Source organism: Pinus tabuliformis, chromosome 4_1 (assembly GCF_031772625.1).
Source record: "Pinus tabuliformis cultivar Carrire ecotype Pingquan chromosome 4_1, CPIR1, whole genome shotgun sequence".
Lineage (NCBI taxonomy): Eukaryota > Viridiplantae > Streptophyta > Pinopsida > Pinales > Pinaceae > Pinus > Pinus tabuliformis.
Genome location: NC_142303.1, coordinates 878,696,676 through 878,714,234, shown reverse-complemented (window position 1 = coordinate 878,714,234; position 17,559 = coordinate 878,696,676). Strand labels below are relative to the sequence as shown.

Below are 17,559 nucleotides of genomic sequence, written 5' to 3'. Positions count from 1 at the left end.
ATGTTTTCAGACAGAGAGGCAAGGCATAGTTTGGAAGTTTCAAACCATTGGGCGTGGAGTCGAGGAGGAGAACTGCTGGTGCATTTCTGTGGTCACAAGAGAGGGAAAGTGGAGCAAGACAGCTGAGCATTAAACAATATTTCAGTTTAAATGATGGAAAGAATGCTAAGTAATGAGAGGCAGTTAAGAATCTCTCAGTCAGCTTAACAGAGGAGGTAACAGAGCGCTACCTAGGGGCAGTAAAGAATCCCTAGATAATTGGCAAACACAGGTGAATTGGGGTAAACATGAGCCAGGAGGAATTCATATTCATAACCAATTCAATCAGAGGAAAACATAAAGAAATAGCAGAAATTGAGCATAGAGAGTATTTAAACTAATTCTAGGCTATTCATTCTTTCTGCTATTTAGATAGTGGGAAACAATAAAACAGAGGTAAGATGCACTTATTGCTTCAGGCTGCAGCACAAGAATTCCATCTTCATATCTCCAAAAACATTCATTTACAACAAACAGTTTTCTCTCCAAGCTTTCAGCAATCTTTGATTATAGAAAAAACTCAGGTATACAATGCGAGTCTCTGGTGAAAATTCTCAATCAACCAACCCTTGAAACAATGTAGAGGGTGGTATATATAGGGAAAAACTATCTACAGAGTTCCTTTATTACATCTTGACCTAATCAGGTCATAAAGAATAATTAATTGACCTAACTCTAGCAGAAATAAATGCATGAAATAACTCGGGTTGCGCTGAGGGCGGCCGTATCAAAACTGGATAAATTTTGTAGTCCTTGGCGGCTTGGTGCAGTGTTTTCTGCAATAAATGTGTATGGGTTTCTGCCTCTTTGTTGTCTGTCTGCATTTAAAGCTTTAACTATGATTTGAGGGCAAGGATGGGCTTACGCCTCTTGATTTGACTTTCTGGGGGGGCTCATCAATGTTCAGGTGCTTTGAGCCCCTAAAAAATCTTCGGCTGATACTCTTTGGCTTTTCTTATTCCTCTGATACTCTTTGGCAATAAACCGATGTTGTTCTGACGTGCTGTGTGTTAAATCATCATTTAATGGCCACTGTTCGGCCTCTGTTTTCTTCAAAACTGTTTTCTGCTCCTCTCGCCAAGCTTTGCGAAGAAAAACGGTTCATTCGGTGCCTTTCGGGCTTCCTGGGGGTTGCAGAATGAAAAGATTCCCTGAAGATTCCCCATTCAGACCTAAAAAATCTAGCGATGAGACGCAAATCGCTCATCAAAAACTGCCTCAGAAACTGATTCCGAGGCTCCGAAGTGCGATTTTTGCTCCTTCGCGCCAAAAAGTGTTGATGATGTCAGCATGACGTCAGCAGATGTGACTTCGTATGGCGTTTGACGTCAGCATGATGACGTGGTGGGATGACGTCATCATGTACGGACGGTGACGTGGCATGTACAGTGGCAGGGTACGGTGGCAGGAGGCCACGTGGCAGGTGACTCGACAGGTGGCCACGCAAGCGGACGACGTGTCATGGTGACTGGGCAGGGGGTGACGCAGGCAGGTGATGTCATAAGGGAAACGGCGGTAAGCGGTTTTGGGCGCACCGCCTCAGCGCCTGGGCGGTATTGGGGGGAGGGGCTCCGCCACACCCCAGAGCCTGATGCGTGGCGGGAGTACGGCGGGTAATACCGCCCATATCCCGGACGCTAAAGCTCGGGCAGTTGGCACGCGAAAAGGCCCGCCCACTGTAGATCTGGGACGGGCCAGATCTAATGGCTGGCGGGGCAGACAATGTGACGGAGGGTTAGGGTGGGGGAATATACAGGGAATATCCCGATTTTAATAATGTGCGCGGGGGGTTAAGACTTAGGGAAAGGGGTTTTATGGGTTTAAAGTGAGCGCGGTTAATGTATTTACAGTCGGGGCTTAGGGATAAGGGGTAAAGCGTGGTTTTTTGCGCGCGGGTTTAAAGATTTATGCCCGAAACTTAGGATAAGGGGGAAAAAAGTGGGTTTTTGAGGGTTTTAGGGCTAGGGAAGAGGTTATTAATCTGGCCAGGTGTCAGATTAATCCCTGCTTGGACACGGATGGGCTAAAAGCAGCCCCAGATGGACTGTTCTTTCCCTGACTTAGAAAGAATATGGCTATATTGCCAGGGAGGGGATATTTACATAGGGGAATTTTATATACAAAGTTTTAATAGGGGAAAGGGGAAAACTGATAGGGAGTTATATAATACTGTTAGTAGTTAATATGAAGGTGATGAGCAGGTGCTAAGGTTAGGGACCTTAGGGTAATTTTGGGGAAAAGAGTTTTGAAAAAAAATAAAATCCTTGAGTGAAGCAGATCTTTACCAAGGTAACTGATATGGATGATGATGAAACTAAGAGGAATCAAGCAGATCTTGACCTCTTTGGGAAGTTAGTAAGTGACTTGGGGAATTAGAAGAAGGGGGAGTTAGTTATGTCCACCTTTGAGCTCCTTTGCATGAAAACTGCCTGCACTGTGATCTATAAAGATAAAGCACTTTGTAACACAAAATTGATCATAAATTATCATTCTGCAACCACACAGCTACCTACCCAGCCTACTCTCCTAACATTTTTTATTCTTTTGAATTGGGTGCACTTAGACTTGCAAACCCAGATTTACAATTTTTCTTTTGAATTTTTCCTATCTAAATCTACACTTATTTCTGCCAGGGCCCAGATTAAACAGTTGGGTCCCTTTGATTCTCTACCTATCTACAGATCTGCCAAGATTAAACTGTTTGGACAGATATCATTCTCTATATTCTAAAACAGGAAATTGAAACCTAGGGAGACCAAGATTAAACTGTTTGGACCTCCCTTAAATGAAAACTCTTCAAAACTGGAACAACTCATCAAAAATTGGAATCAGCAGTGGCATTTGGACTAGCACACTTCATGGCTTTCTTTTGTGATCTCTTCTGGAAATATGGAACAATGCAGCTTGCAAAGTATGACATATTTGGCATGTAAAAATGTCAATCATGAAAAATGATACCCTATTGCAACAGGAGGCTAACACCCTCTAAGGAACAAGTCGTTGATATTCTCACCAAACCACTGCCCACGGAGACCTTTGAATACCTCAGACAAAAGCTGGGGGTAATTGATGCATCATCTTGCTATTGAATCTTGTCTGTTTCAGAGATTTTTGGTTGTACGCAAGTTTCATATGGGGTATACGCGTACATACGCTGGTTTATGTGGATACAGTCGACTTGAAGAAAATCAAGGATGAGAAGAGTCTGATATGGGTCTGTCAAAGACAATCTGGCACAGGTTCAAGGGGAGCATATATTCTTCTAATAATGCATTGTTGGCATTATCATAGAAGATCTTGGTTCAATTCTTCAGCTATTTTGATTTTAGGAGGAGCAAGTGCAGAAGAAGAACATGAGTACTAATTTGAATAATGATTGACAGATTCTGCTGATATTTTGTCTCTATATTTATTTTATCAAGGTCATGTAACGGCCTATCTTGGTGCCACACTATGCTTGGGATGGATAATGTAATATGCTTATTATATCATGTATCCCCACTTGGCTTGGAGTCGTATGTATGAGTCTTAAGTGATAGGAAGGTCAGTTATGATGTATAAAGTCATATTTCTTTTGTAGAACATCTTCTTGCAGATCTTGCCTATATGTCAGGGGGAGCTTGGGTAGCACAGCAGAGCAGAGATTTCAGCATGTACTCAGCGGGAGCATAACCCTTTTCCCTTGATTTCAAAGGGGGGGAAAAGACTTTGAGTGACTTTGGGTTTCCATCAAGTCCAAAGGGGGATATTGTTGGCATTATGACACAGGTTTGGCTCGATGAAATAAGTGTTTTCCTTGATGGCAACCCACTCAAATAGAAAATCACAAGTTCTGGCTCTCAAAATAGTAGAAAATGAGATACCCGCAGGTTCCTATTGACAAAGTCGCGGACATACACAGGTGCGCCGAACAAAAGCTGTAGACATGTACATAGGTTCTCCAAACAAAAAGTGCGGACGTAAAGTACACGCACTTTCATGCAAATAAAAGCGCGCACGTGGGAAATCTTATGGTTGGTTCGTGGTATTTAGTCCAACATTTTTGATCCTATGGTTTTGGTCTGTGGTGTTTGCATCTAAAGTATTGAACCCAGGTTTTGGGTTCCTAGTATTGGATCTCTATGGTTTTGGACCATGGTTTGAGTAAGGCCTAGACTATAAAAAGGAAAGGAGATCATTTGGCTGGGGCAACTAATGTGTTGAATATCTTGAGATGAGAAAGATCTGAAATACTGGTGATCGGTTGGTGAGTTATAGCTGGACCTGAATCAAGGAGAAACCTAAGCATTACAAGACAGATCTACTGATGGGTCGAGATCTCTTTGGCGCATGATCAGATCTGTAAATCTGATAATCTAGGGTATAAGTGAAGTCTGATAAATTATCTATACCCGTAGGTGTGACACAGCGCAGGCGCGGATACCGTAGGCTCGACACAGCGTAGGCGCGGATACCCGCAGGTTTGACAGAGCACAGGCGTGGATACTCGCAGGCTCGACACAGTGCAGGTGCGGATACCCGCAGGCTCGACACATCACTGGTGCGAATACCCACAGGTTCGACACAACGGAGGTGCGGATACCCACAGGTCAAAGAACTGAATACTGCGGACATACATAGGTTTCTATTGGTGAAGTTGCGGACTTTTTCTTGAAATATGTTTTAGCTGCTTTTGTCTATTACTGCAGTGTTCAGGGTTCTGAATTAGTGTTTGGTTACTGGTACTGTGTTCTAAGAAGTTATTGATTCATTATTTGTACAAGGAAGTTGGTTGATTGCAGATCTATTTGATGTTTGATTTATATTCATGGATCTAGTTTGAAAATTTATGAAACGTGGTCCCTGGAAGAAAAAAGAAGTCTTCTGTAGGTCAGCACCTACGTACTAGTACCTCAGCTAGTACAAGAGCTAAGGGGGTTGTAGCTCCCTTCCAGAAGAGTCTAGAGAACGAGAGAAGGTTGTAGCCTTCTGCAGGTTGAAGCCTGCGTGCTGGTATAAGACTGCACCAGTACAAAATCATTGTAAAAGGAAGTTTCTAATTGAAAGAAGATAGAGACATATTGCAATAGGTGGTTTTCACCCACATTGGGTTTCCACCTTATATCTTATGTTCTTTTGTGTGACTGTCTGGTCTACTTTTCTATTCCTGCTTACTGTTATATGGTTATGATACACAGATTAATGACCAACATCTAAAGAATAAATTAAATTATAAGTCTGGAAGGTATACACAAGTTTCATTAGTCAGATCTGCTAATCTTTATATAAGTGGAAAAAGAATTTGATAATACTGATTCACCCCCCCTCTTAGTATTATTTTCAACAATAACATGCATTCTAAGCATGTATTCCATAACCTAAGGTACTCTTTTAGGTTTCTCATCTATTTCTAGATGGTATGTGATGCTTAGGTTTAGCTAAGTCCCTAATGTTGAATACAAACTTGTCAAAAACCTAGATGTAAGTTGAGAGTCTCTATATAAAATCATCTTCATGGGTAATTTATGTAGCCAAATAATTTCTCTTATTAACACTCATGCCACATTGGTGACATCATAAGTGTCTCTAATTCGGATGAAATGGGCACTTTTGGTCAACTTACCAATTATGACCAAAATGGTGTTGTGCCTTTGTGATGTGAGTGACAAACCTACAAACAAATCCATAGAGATGACCTTCCATTTAGACATAGGGATGTCAAGCATTTATAGGAGTCTTATTGGGTGGTGATGGTCGGCCTTCACTTAGTGGCATTCAATACATCCAGCAACAAATTGGACTATGTCATGCTTGATGTATGCCCAAAGGAAACTATTATCTTATTAGCATACATATTCTTCACATCAAGATGTGCATAGTAGAGTTCTCTATGTGACTCCTCAAGGATGGTTCTTTGTATATTCCCTTTCTCAAGGATGTACATTCTTCCTTGAAATATCAATATCCCATCTTGATCAAGGGTATAACCCTAAAAAATTGGTTTTATTTCCTTCCCATTCTAGAGAATTTATGTAACCTTTATATACCACTCCAAATAGTTTTTCTATCACACCTCCCTCAAATTGACCCTCAAGGGTACTGGGAGAAGATTTTTGGTCTTATACTTAGTACATCAACCACCACATTCTCCTTTCCCTTGATGTGAAAAATCAAAAAATCGTACTCACTCATGATATTCACATCCCTTTGAGTGAAAAGATGCTTCAAGCTCTCATGATCAGTCTTATCTCAAAACTTCTCCCAATGAGGTAATTCCTCGAAATTTTTAAACCTAGAATTACTGCTACTAATTCTAATTCATGAGTAGCATACAAATCTTCATGTTTCTTCAAATTCTTAGATGCATAAGTTATTACTCAACCTTCTTGCATAACACAACTCATAATACTTTCCTTGAAGTATCTGTGCAAACTATGAAGTCCTTCTCCAAGTTAGTAATCTCATTAGCTCAACAAATGTAGTGTTTCATTCATTTTTCCATTCATAAATAAATCCCTTGTGCTACAAGGAGGTGATGGGTTTCACAAACTTTGAAAACCCTCCCATGAATCTTCAATAATGGCCTACTAACCCCATTAAGTTATGTACCTCATGAGAATTTTTCAACACTGACCAATCAATTATGGCCTTCAACTTTTCCAAGCCCACCAAAATCCCATCCCCTGAAATGATGTGGCCAAAACAATGAATCTCCTTCTAAAAGAAAGAGAATTTCAAGAATTTACCATACAACTTATTTTCCATTTAGCAGTTCAAAAAAATCCTTAAGTATTCTTCATGCTCCTTTTCATTCTTCGAATAAATGAGAATATCTTTTAGAAATACATGCATGAAGTGGCTGAAATAATTTTGGAATATGTCATTCATGAGGCTCGTGAACATTTCAAATGCATTGGTTAAGCCAAATGACACTGCTACGAACTCATGGTTCCAAAACCAAGTTTGAAGGGTGTTTTTTGCAGTGTCACCTTCCTTAATCATTATCTGGTGATATATGGATTGCATATCAATTTTCATGAAAACCATTTCTCTTGTTTTTTAATCAAATATATAATTTATTCTAGGTATTAGGTATCTATTCTTTGCTTTGGCTCGATTCAAGTCCCTATAATCTATGCACAATCTTAAGGAACTATCTTTCTTGATAAAAATCATTAACACACCCCAAGCTGAACTATCAGGTCTAATAAGTACCAAATATAACAACTTCTTTACTCCATTTGAATCTTGAAAAATTATGTAGCCATCATCCTATAGCATGTCTTGTATATTGGCTCCACGCAAATTTTTGATTCAATTGTGAAATAAATATCCCTCTTAAGAGGTAACCCTAGTAATTCTTTGGGAAAAACATCCTCAAATTCTGATAGAACTAGATGCTAGTCTAGGGATATTCCCTTCCTATTATTATGGTCTCAGCCACATACAATTTACAACCCTACCTAAGGAAATGTTTTACCTTCATCTTTAAGATGAATTGTAACATCCACTGGCTTATTTTCTATGCAAATAAAAATAATACCAAGGTCATCAAACACGTATTCCAATCTAAGTGTTGGGAAAAACATAGCGATGGGTATAAATGGTGATTAATTTATGGCTATGGAAATTGGAAAAGGCATTGGCAAAGGAAAAGAGACAATAATTTGCATTTTGTTTATGAAATAAAGGAAAATAGGAGAAAAGGGAGATGAAGAGTCATAGATTTGCATGTGAGGAAAATTTAAGGAAAAATGAAGGAAAATGAAGAAAATATAGGCCTCAATGATAAAAAGGCATTTGAGGATCAGTTCACAACCTTTTTCAGTTGATATTTTGTTGGCTAGCTCTTGACAATATTTGTGTGGAGCTCTCTTCTATTCTCTCATTCTCTCATACTCTTCCACCCTTAGAGAAATCTCGGAGCATTATTTGAGAATTCTTGGATCACTTTGGAATACATTGGATTTGGATAAATAAGTAAAAGGAAAGAAGGAAAGCGCGAGGGAATAGGTGGATCAACGACTACAACTAGATTGCTTTGCAGGGTAACAGGTTGCATGCATGTTTTTCTTGCTAATTTATTGATGCATGGTATATGCATGTGATTATATGGTTATATGTCGTCATTGGCATGGAGGATTTCCTACATTGACAATGGTTTTAGCCTTGCCTTTCCATTTCCTAGATAGTCATGGCATTGTGGGTTTTTCCACTTGATTTTTTTTTGTTGGTGCTCATAATTCCTTATGTTTGTGGGTTGGAACAAACACTCTGGAATCCCTAGAACAACTTGGGGAGTTACTATTCCTAGAGCCTAGGTTGCTACAAACGCTTTGTATCCCTTGGTGGGTTGAGTTACTAGTCCCTCGAGCCAGGACGGACAAATTCATTGAGCCCTAGAAGGCTGTGGGTTGAATAACTAGTTCCTAGAGCCCTAAACAACTTAGGTAGAGACAAATTTGGTTGGTGTTAGTTATGTCTAACCATGAGGTGGAATCAATGGTTGGGCATTGATTTGGTATTTCCTCTAGAATCCCTGGTTTGGTTTTTATTGGTTTATCCCATGATATCCCACATTCATGCTTGGAATATGGTGCGGGGGTGATTGGTAGAAAGAGAGATTTGGTTCAGCCTAATATATGGTTGTGTGGTATGTGGAATCCTTAACTTGGTTGGTAATTTCATATGTTAATAAGAGTTATTCTTCTATTTGATTCATGTATATTTGTAGAAATTATGTTGGTGATATTATGGCTAAGTTTCCATGGTTTATATGTTGGTTATTTTATAGTTATATGTTGTTCATATGATGTGTATCGTCTATGGCTCATGGAATGAATGGTTTAGTTATTGACCATTTGATGAATGTATGAACTAATAAGTGTTTTTGTAGCTATATGGAGAGGTAATAAGGCCTTCTTAGTAATTCTCAGATGAATTCGAGACTTTTATGATCAGATATTCATTCATGACTTGTATCTTACATGTTTTCCATGTGTTTAACAAAATGTTTGTTATTTTCTTGATAGTTTAGTTCAAGTTCTTCATTCAAGTTTGTAGGTTTAGAATTTTTGACATGCCCTTGATTCTAATAAGTTCCAAGAAGTTGTAGGCATTGGTCTAGAGGTTGACCTGGAATCTAGGCTTGGATCTAAGGACCGCACCCTCTGAACTAGAAAATTTGGTCACAATCACACCCAGGAAGGCTTGTGCATGTGGTTGGGGGCCTATAACGACATTGAGGCCTTGTCTTGCATGTGGTTAGGGGTTAAAGTGTGTGAAATGTAACCCTAGATTAGGGTTTCATCACTTGGGGTGGTTCTTTGGCCCTTGAGTGTCCTATAGTCTTGAGGGATGAGGTGAGTTATCAGCTTGTCATCAGTTGTTAGCTCCACTTTCATATCCAAAGCTTGGAGATTGGGTTATGTCATGGTAACTCTTCGTCTCATTTTTACTCTGACGAGTAAGTGGGTAAATGTGGGAGGCGAGGTTACAGGGTTGTATCAGAGCTTCCAAGTTCAAAAACTTAGAATAATTGAGCAAAATGTGTTTGTCATGCATGAATGTTCGTTTTCTATGTGTTTGTTATGCATGCACTATGGTGGTCATTTTTGTGGTTTTGTGTCGTCACATAGAGGTTGATAATGTTGGTATGTTGATATGATTGATATTTTTATAGATTTTTTTTCATATCCAACCAGTAAGCCTCCTAATGGGATCAATCAACATCCTATTCCCCCTTGTCATCATCTTGCACAAAGACTTAAGCATGCTTCTTTCATTCCCCAAAGTTTTTGCCTGAAATTGCATCATCTGAGCTAGTTTTAGGACCAGCACTCCCTCGCCTCTTGTTGGAAAATGTTCACATACAGGTTTCTCCACTGTGGCCTACATTGATCACCTATAGGTTGCTCCCATTTGCACCTACATTGGCTCTAGCAAATTTGGGAAAAAGAGAGAATTGCTAGAAGCTTCCTTTTCCAGAAGCTTCCAAAATTTGTTACAACCATTCACCTCAGATAAAATATTCAGATCCTATCCTACCCTACTTTGGAGTTTCCATCCCTTATCCTTTTATCCCATCCTCCCATCAAAGGTGGATCTAAAACCTTAGATTGGTAATTGGATAAGAACTTCCAGCTTACCCCACTCCTGTATTTATTTATAACCTTCCATATGTAAGGGGTTGGATTTTGGAGAGTGATTTTAACCTTATGGTGTTGTGGGAGAGAACTCATTTCATGAATTTAGGGTGATTGGAGGTGCACATTGTGACAAGGAAAGGACAAGTTAGCCTTGGAGGAGCTCTTCTACAAGATCAACACCTATTTATGGTTGTAAACACCTTCCATTTATATTAATGCAAAGAATTATATGTTTTCCTATATGTGATGTTCTTATGCCACGTTTATCTATTGAATATAGTGTTTAGATGATACTGCTAGATCTCGTAGTTTCTTAACTTGTGTTATCTGATTGTGCAAGTTCTAATTTTGGCAATCAAAGTTGGAATTGGAGCATTCAAGCTAAAGAAGAAGAGAATCCCACGATGGATTCCAAGTAGGCTTCATTCCATCATCTATTTACTTTAAGGAAAATGTTGGGTTCCTTGTTTCTTTGTTGTTCTAGGTTAGCCACCAAACCTAGCAGAGATACATTTGTCTGCAATCGTAAATCCTATATGAAAAATTGGAAACTCCACTGGGGAATGATGTATTCCCTTGGTGGTTCCTTTTTCCATGGTGTTTTATTACCTATTTGATAGACATTTGTGGCTTCACCCAACCAATAACAGACCTATGAAGTGATTTCATTGAGTCTCTTTTGCAATTTTTGTGTTGGAATCCTCTATCCCCAGACCAATTCTCCCTCAGTGCCTCTGATAAATCGTTGCACCTCACCTGGGCCTGCTTTGTACCAGCATTGAAAAGCACTGGTGCCTTTTCTACATTAGTGTTGGCCCCTATTTTTGCACAAAACTTTCCCTTTCTTTTAGTGTCTCTTTGATCAGCCTACTTCCAGTTGACCTTCCTTGAGTCTTGAGTGTCTTGTGGTCTCTCTAAAGCCTCCATTTGGTTCGTATTTGTGTTTGATTTCCTTCGGTAAGAATTTGTTTTGTTTTTTATTTTTTCTTATCATTTGGTCGCTTGTAAGCTAATTTTTTTTGTCGTTGACCACTTGGATGAATTGTTGTTTAAGTCCTCATTCTCAAAATTGAACTTGAATCAGTGATTAAACATTTGCATCTTATTTTTCCTCGTTTTGAAAATTAAGAGTGTCGAAAAAAAAAATCTTTGCATTTGCATCTAGGGTTTTGTGTGTGAAATTGGAATTCCCTAGTGTTAAATTGCATGTTTTTTCTTTCATTTTTGCTAGAAAAGAAATGCAATTGTGTATGAGTGTTGATCGTCTTTGAGTGTCATCTCTTTTGATTTTTTGAAATTTTCACCCAATTTTAGTTTGAGTCCTTTGTTCATGAAATCTCATATTACATTTGATTTCATTGGAATCCTCTTGTGTTTATTTTGAAGAATTCTCTTGCATAAATCATATTTTCATAATTAGAATTCTCATTTTTAGAGTAGGAAAGGAAATTGTGTATAGATTACATTTTCATAGTTTTCAGGAGAATCATGCATAGATTACATTACATGGTTTGGCATATTTTAATCCTTTGAATTGAATTGGAATAGTGAAATTGAAATATCTAGTTAAGAAGCTCTTTTTTGTTGCATATTTGATTGTTGCATCATTGTTTGCACCTCTTCCCTACACTAGATAGCTTTCATCGAAATTGAAAAGAGTTATTTTTCTCATATTAGTTGCATAATAGGTGTGTTCAAGTGACATTGAGTTTTGAGTGTTGAAACTGAAATCTAATTCAAGATCAACTTTAAAATTCATCTCAATTAACCTAAGGATCATTTGAAACTTAACAACACACACAGATCTTTAAGCTAGAGACGTGTTCCAACATCTTTAAATGTAGGATTTGTCATTCTCTATTAGCATTACATTCCAAGGGTGATATCCCATTCCACATATGTAAGTGTATCGAATCATTCTCCACGTACCCTCGGTTATATCGGATGGCATTCCATGCATGATAAGTATATGGGAACTCTCATCATACATTTAGGCATTTGAAAGCACTACTACAAATTTCACTTCCATGTATCGTCGAGTATATTTTGGAATTCCACCATAGGTTTCTATCCTCTCCATAGGTAACCGAGTCAGCCACCATGTATACTATGATACACCAAACACAACATTGGGGATATTGCCTGCACATACATTAATTCCTTGGTTCGCTAAGGTTTATATTTCAATTTACAGTTACTTAGTAATCCTTTATGCCTAGATTACCCTCTTTTTTATTTATTTTTGTTGTTAATTTCTAAAATCAATTAATTGACCATGGAATAACATCCTCTTCATGGAAAAAATCCTTAGTAGATCTTAGGTTGAGACTAATGACAATAGTTCCCGAGTCTACCAATCAATGAAACCCCTCTAACGGGAATCCTATTCCTCTTCCTTCTTTTGGAAATATTTGTGTTCCTTATATGGAAATCTTTTCCCTTCCTGAATTTACCATTGGTTTTCAAGTTTTGTTTTTTTTTAACCCTATGGTTCCGAATGTCCAAATTTCTTCTCAACCAGGGTCTCCTCCACCTAAACAATATCAACCTCAAGTTGATCCTAAAATTGACCCTTTTCTATTTGATATTCTTCCTCTTCACCTGGTTAAAGACTCAATGTTAGTAACCAGGTAGTTAATAAGAAGAAGAAAAGGATGAAGAAGAAGAAGAAAAATAAGCAGAGGGGCAAACAAGCAACCATTTCTATGGATGCAACTAGTATGGACAAATATTCCAATCAGCCCCATAAAGTTAAATTCCCTTGCATGTTATGTAAGGGTGACCACATTCTTAGATATTTTCCTAGTATTCCTAAGGTATTAGAAGTGTGGTCCATAGGCTCACATCAGTCTTTGTCGTCAACTTCTGGAGATCATGTTGGTGACAAACCCTCAACTAGTGATAGTAAGATCCATGGGAAAAAGGGTAAATTCAAATTTCCCTATATGTTATGTGAAGGAAATCATCCTATTCACCTTTGTACTTATATAGATGAAGCCTAAAAAGTGTTATAAAACCTTATAGCTTCTCAGCCATGACTTCCAGTTGGTTTCCGGAAGCTTTCTCCCAATCCTCCACTAGTTGATGAAGTGATTGATTAGAATCTAAATCCAATAAATCTCTCTCTCTCTGAACGTGAATCCCATGAGTCTGTTCCCGACCAACCATTGGTTGAGAAAAATATTGACTTGATTCCACCTTCAGTTGATCATACCTTTCTCGTAGAGAGTGAAGTTCATACTACTCGGGTTCTTCTCGTTTCTTCATGTTCCAATGAACTGGGGATATTTCTCCCATTCCCATGGTATAGGTGGGAATCCTCCCATTCTCATTGCACTGGAGAGTATTTCTCCCATTCCTATAACACAAGGGGGTAGTTCTCCTATTCCCACGACACCCCCTCCAAGTATTATGGTCACTTCCTTTTATTGGATTTGACTGACACAATATCATCTTCCTCCTTACATGCCCTTCTAGATCATAGTATAGGATTATAATTTGTATGTACCTGGAAATAATATAGACAAAGGTGCATCTATTAGTATCATGTCTTCAACTACTTGGTAAGCTTTAGGTTCTCCGTAGCTTGTGCCCGTTACCCAGAATCTATTGGCTTTTAATAGAGGAACCAGTCAACCATTATGGATCCTTCCTAAGCTTCCTATTACTTTGGGAGTAAAGGTCATCTATATCGATGTGATGGTAGTCCAAGGCTCTTTGGATTTTAATTTACTCCTTGGGAATGACTATGTTTATTTCATGGGAGATCTTGTCTCTTCACTCTTTCGTGTGATGTGTTCCCCACACAATGGTAGAATCGTGACTATTGACTAGCTTTCGTTCATTGGTCCTATTTTGACTCCCAATCAACCAACTTCCTTAAATGGTCCTTATATGTGAGTGGTATCTCCCCTGCCATAGGTTAATTATGTGGCAACCTATTCCATGCCCTCATCTATTAATGATCTAGTTTGTGATGTAGTGCATCAAGTACTGGGGGAATTGGAGCCCAATCTTTCCATTGGATCCCTTGATATGTATCACTTACAGAGCGTTGTTCTCCCATTTGATGAGAACCTCATGGAAGCCATGGTCTCTCGGAGGCCATGATCAATATCCGAGTAGAGTTCTTTTTCTTGTGTCAAGCTTGTTGAAAAATGAAACCATGTCCTCGGAACAAAGTTCCTTTTCTTGTGTCAAGCTCATTAAAAAAAGAAACAAGCTCTTATGGGGATAGTGATTTTACTATGTCAACCTCATTAAAAAATTAAATATTTTCCTATGAGCATATTTCTTTTCATGTTTCAATCTCTTTAAAAAATGAAACAAATCACCTTTCTATTTGAGTCTTTGATTAGATCTCGTAAATTCCTAGTCAAGTCTTTCACTTGATCTCATAAATGAACCTTCATTCCATCCACCTATTAGTACCCAATAGTCTACTTAGGTGCATGAAATGAAGCTTGGGGGGCATGTACCTAGAATTGATTCATTATGTTGGAGGCACACAAACTTATTTCCAGCATAATTTCCCATGTTTCAAGCTTGTGTAAAAATGAAACCAATTTCAAGCATAGTTTCCCATGTTTCAAGCTTCTGTAAAAATGAAACCATTCCCATTTTATCCCTCGTGATTGCCATTTTTATCAGCCTATTTTTTCCAGATGAGCCTTGGTTTTTTCATTCCATTGTCACCATCTTCTTGGCCAACAAAACACTTTCACTTCGTTTTTACCATTTCTTGAGGAATCATTGTGATGAGTGGGCTTATTAGCCATCCTCTTGACCTTTGCATGTTTTGAGCAGTTCCATCATGACTGGAACTAATTGCTACCCTTTATACCACTCGTTCCTCCAAGAGGAGTCCTCTTTCAGCTCTTTTCAAACTCCCAAAATATGAAAATATTGTCGAGCACTTGTCTTTTCGAACTCATAAAAGTAAATGAAAATATGTCTACTCAGTATAATTTAAACCCTTTTTCCGAATTGAGATAGAATATTTACAAAAAAGGAATACCTTAGTCAAACATGGCTAAGAGGTTCTCTTGAGTATTTTTTTCTACCTTTTCAGACTTGAGAGACTATCTACGAAAAGGGACATCTAGAGTTTTCTTTTTCGCCTCTTTTTCAAACTCTCTAAACATGAAAAAGATGTCGAGTTTTACCTTCATTGGACTCATTAAAACATCAAATAACCATGAACTTTTCAAACATGACAAGGGAAAATGACTCATTCTCATGGTTTTTTAAATATACTCAAAGGGATTCATCCGAAGGATGAACTTACAGATCAAGCATATGTTATCCTCCTCAAGCTTTTTGAAAACTAAATAGGTATTGACCAGTATGGTTGGGGAAATTGGGAAAATAGGGTATTCCATTTTCTAATGGCAACACGACACTCTTACACTTCATCTTTGTGGCTATTGGGTTGGGTAATTTTCTTGTATTTTGGTTATCATGCCATTTTCAGGGCCTCCATTTCAGTTTTGGTTCAATGCTACCAACTCCATTCAGTGTCACTAGTGTGTTCAAGAGAATTCATTTAGTTGATATCTGTTGCAATACTCTTAAGGATTCATTCCATGTTTTCCTTTCCTGATCCAGTTCTGTATCTGCATCATTCTGTCTCAATCATTGGATACTCGTTTCGTGTCGTTGATGAGGGATACATCAAGGCCCTACTGTGATAGGTCGCTTCCTATCGACATCAACACTTTATCTAGGAAGTTGACTTAGAAACATTCCTTGGTACCTTGGTGCTTGCATACATCAATTGCAAGTTTCCTCACTCTCGGAGATAGGTTTACATCAATGGCCTTCGACCGAAAGACTTTTTGTGGTGTTCGACACTAATTATTCACACCATACAGATTGTACTGTAATACCTTGAGCGTCATTAACATCATCGGTATTTTGTCTCGTATATGTTAACAGCTTACATCATCAGTTAGTAATCATATGGTGTCTACCATGTTTGACCTGAGCTCATTGACTCACATGGTTAGACTCGTACGTTGGTTGGTAGTGTGAAGGAGATATAAGGCCCTAGATCTAGTTTCATCCATCCGGGCTACGATTTTAGGAGTTATATAGAGATCACAATGTATGATGGCCATGATCACACAAACAGTCATCCAGTCATGGATCCACTATTTTTCATCTGCAGACATGTCTTTTGATCATTATACATGTTATGTGAGCTTATGTGCTAAGAAATGGTATGCCTCCCTCAGCGACAAATATGTTATGGTGAAAATGTATTGTAACATATGAAGCTCACTAGTTGTTCTTGATCCCAAGTTGTCATAAGGTAAATCAATTCAGTCATCAGTCATCATTTCTAAATTTGTGCTTTAGGGGGAAATCTGTTATACACCATTTTTTCAAATCAGACCAATAGGCCTCCTAATGGGATCAATCAGCATCCTATTACCCCTTGTAATCATCTTGCACAAAGCCCCAAGCATACCTCTTTTATTCCCCATAGTTTCTGCCTCATCTGAGCTAGTTTTAGGACCAATGTTCCATCACCTCTTGTTATAAACAATTCACCTATAGTTTGCTCCATTATGGCCTATGTTAATCACCTATAGGTTACTCCCGTTTGCACCTACGGAAAAAGAGAGAAATTGAGGAAGCTTCCTCTTCCAGAAGCTTCCAGAATTTGTTACAACCATTTAGCTCAGATAAAACATTTAGATCTTATCCTACCCCACTTTGGAATTTCCATCCCTTATCCTTTGATCCCATCCTCCCATCAAAGGTGGATCTAAAACCTTAGATTGGTAATTGGATAAGAACTCCCAACTTACCCCACTCCTCTATATATTTAGAGCCTTCCATATGAAAGGGTTAGCTTTTGGAGAAATGATTTTACCCTTATGCCGCTATGGTGAGAGGCTTAATTTCATGCATTTAGGGTGATTGGAGGTGTACATTATGACAAGGAAAGAACAAGTGAGCCTTGGAGGATATCTTCTATAAGATCAACACCTATTTATGGTTGTAAACTCCTTTCATTTATATTAATGCAAAAAATTCTTTGTTTTCCTATATGTGATGTTGTTATTTCATATATTTCAATACCATGCTGATCTATTGAATAGAACATTTAGATGATACTGCATATATCTCACAGTTTCTTGGCTTGTGTTATCTGACTGTGCAGGTTCTAATTTTGGCAATCAGAGTTGGAATTGGAGCATTCAAGCTAAAGAAGGATAAAATCCCATGACGGATTCCAACTAGGCTTAATTCCAACATCTGTTTACTTTAAGGAAAGCATCAGGTTCCCTGTTTCTCTGTTTTTCTGGGTTAGCCACCAAACCTAGGGGAGATAATTTTTTCTACAATCGTAAATCCTATATAAAAAATATGTTGATTTTATTAT

At 38.3% G+C, this 17,559-nt stretch overlaps 1 pseudogene; it reads right to left on the bottom strand.

The window, feature by feature from the left end:
- LOC149178996 (alkaline/neutral invertase E, chloroplastic pseudogene) overlaps positions 1-16,737 on the bottom strand; it is a 49,477-nt pseudogene extending 32,740 nt beyond the window's left edge.
- Between the last annotated feature and the right edge of the window lie 822 nt (positions 16,738-17,559).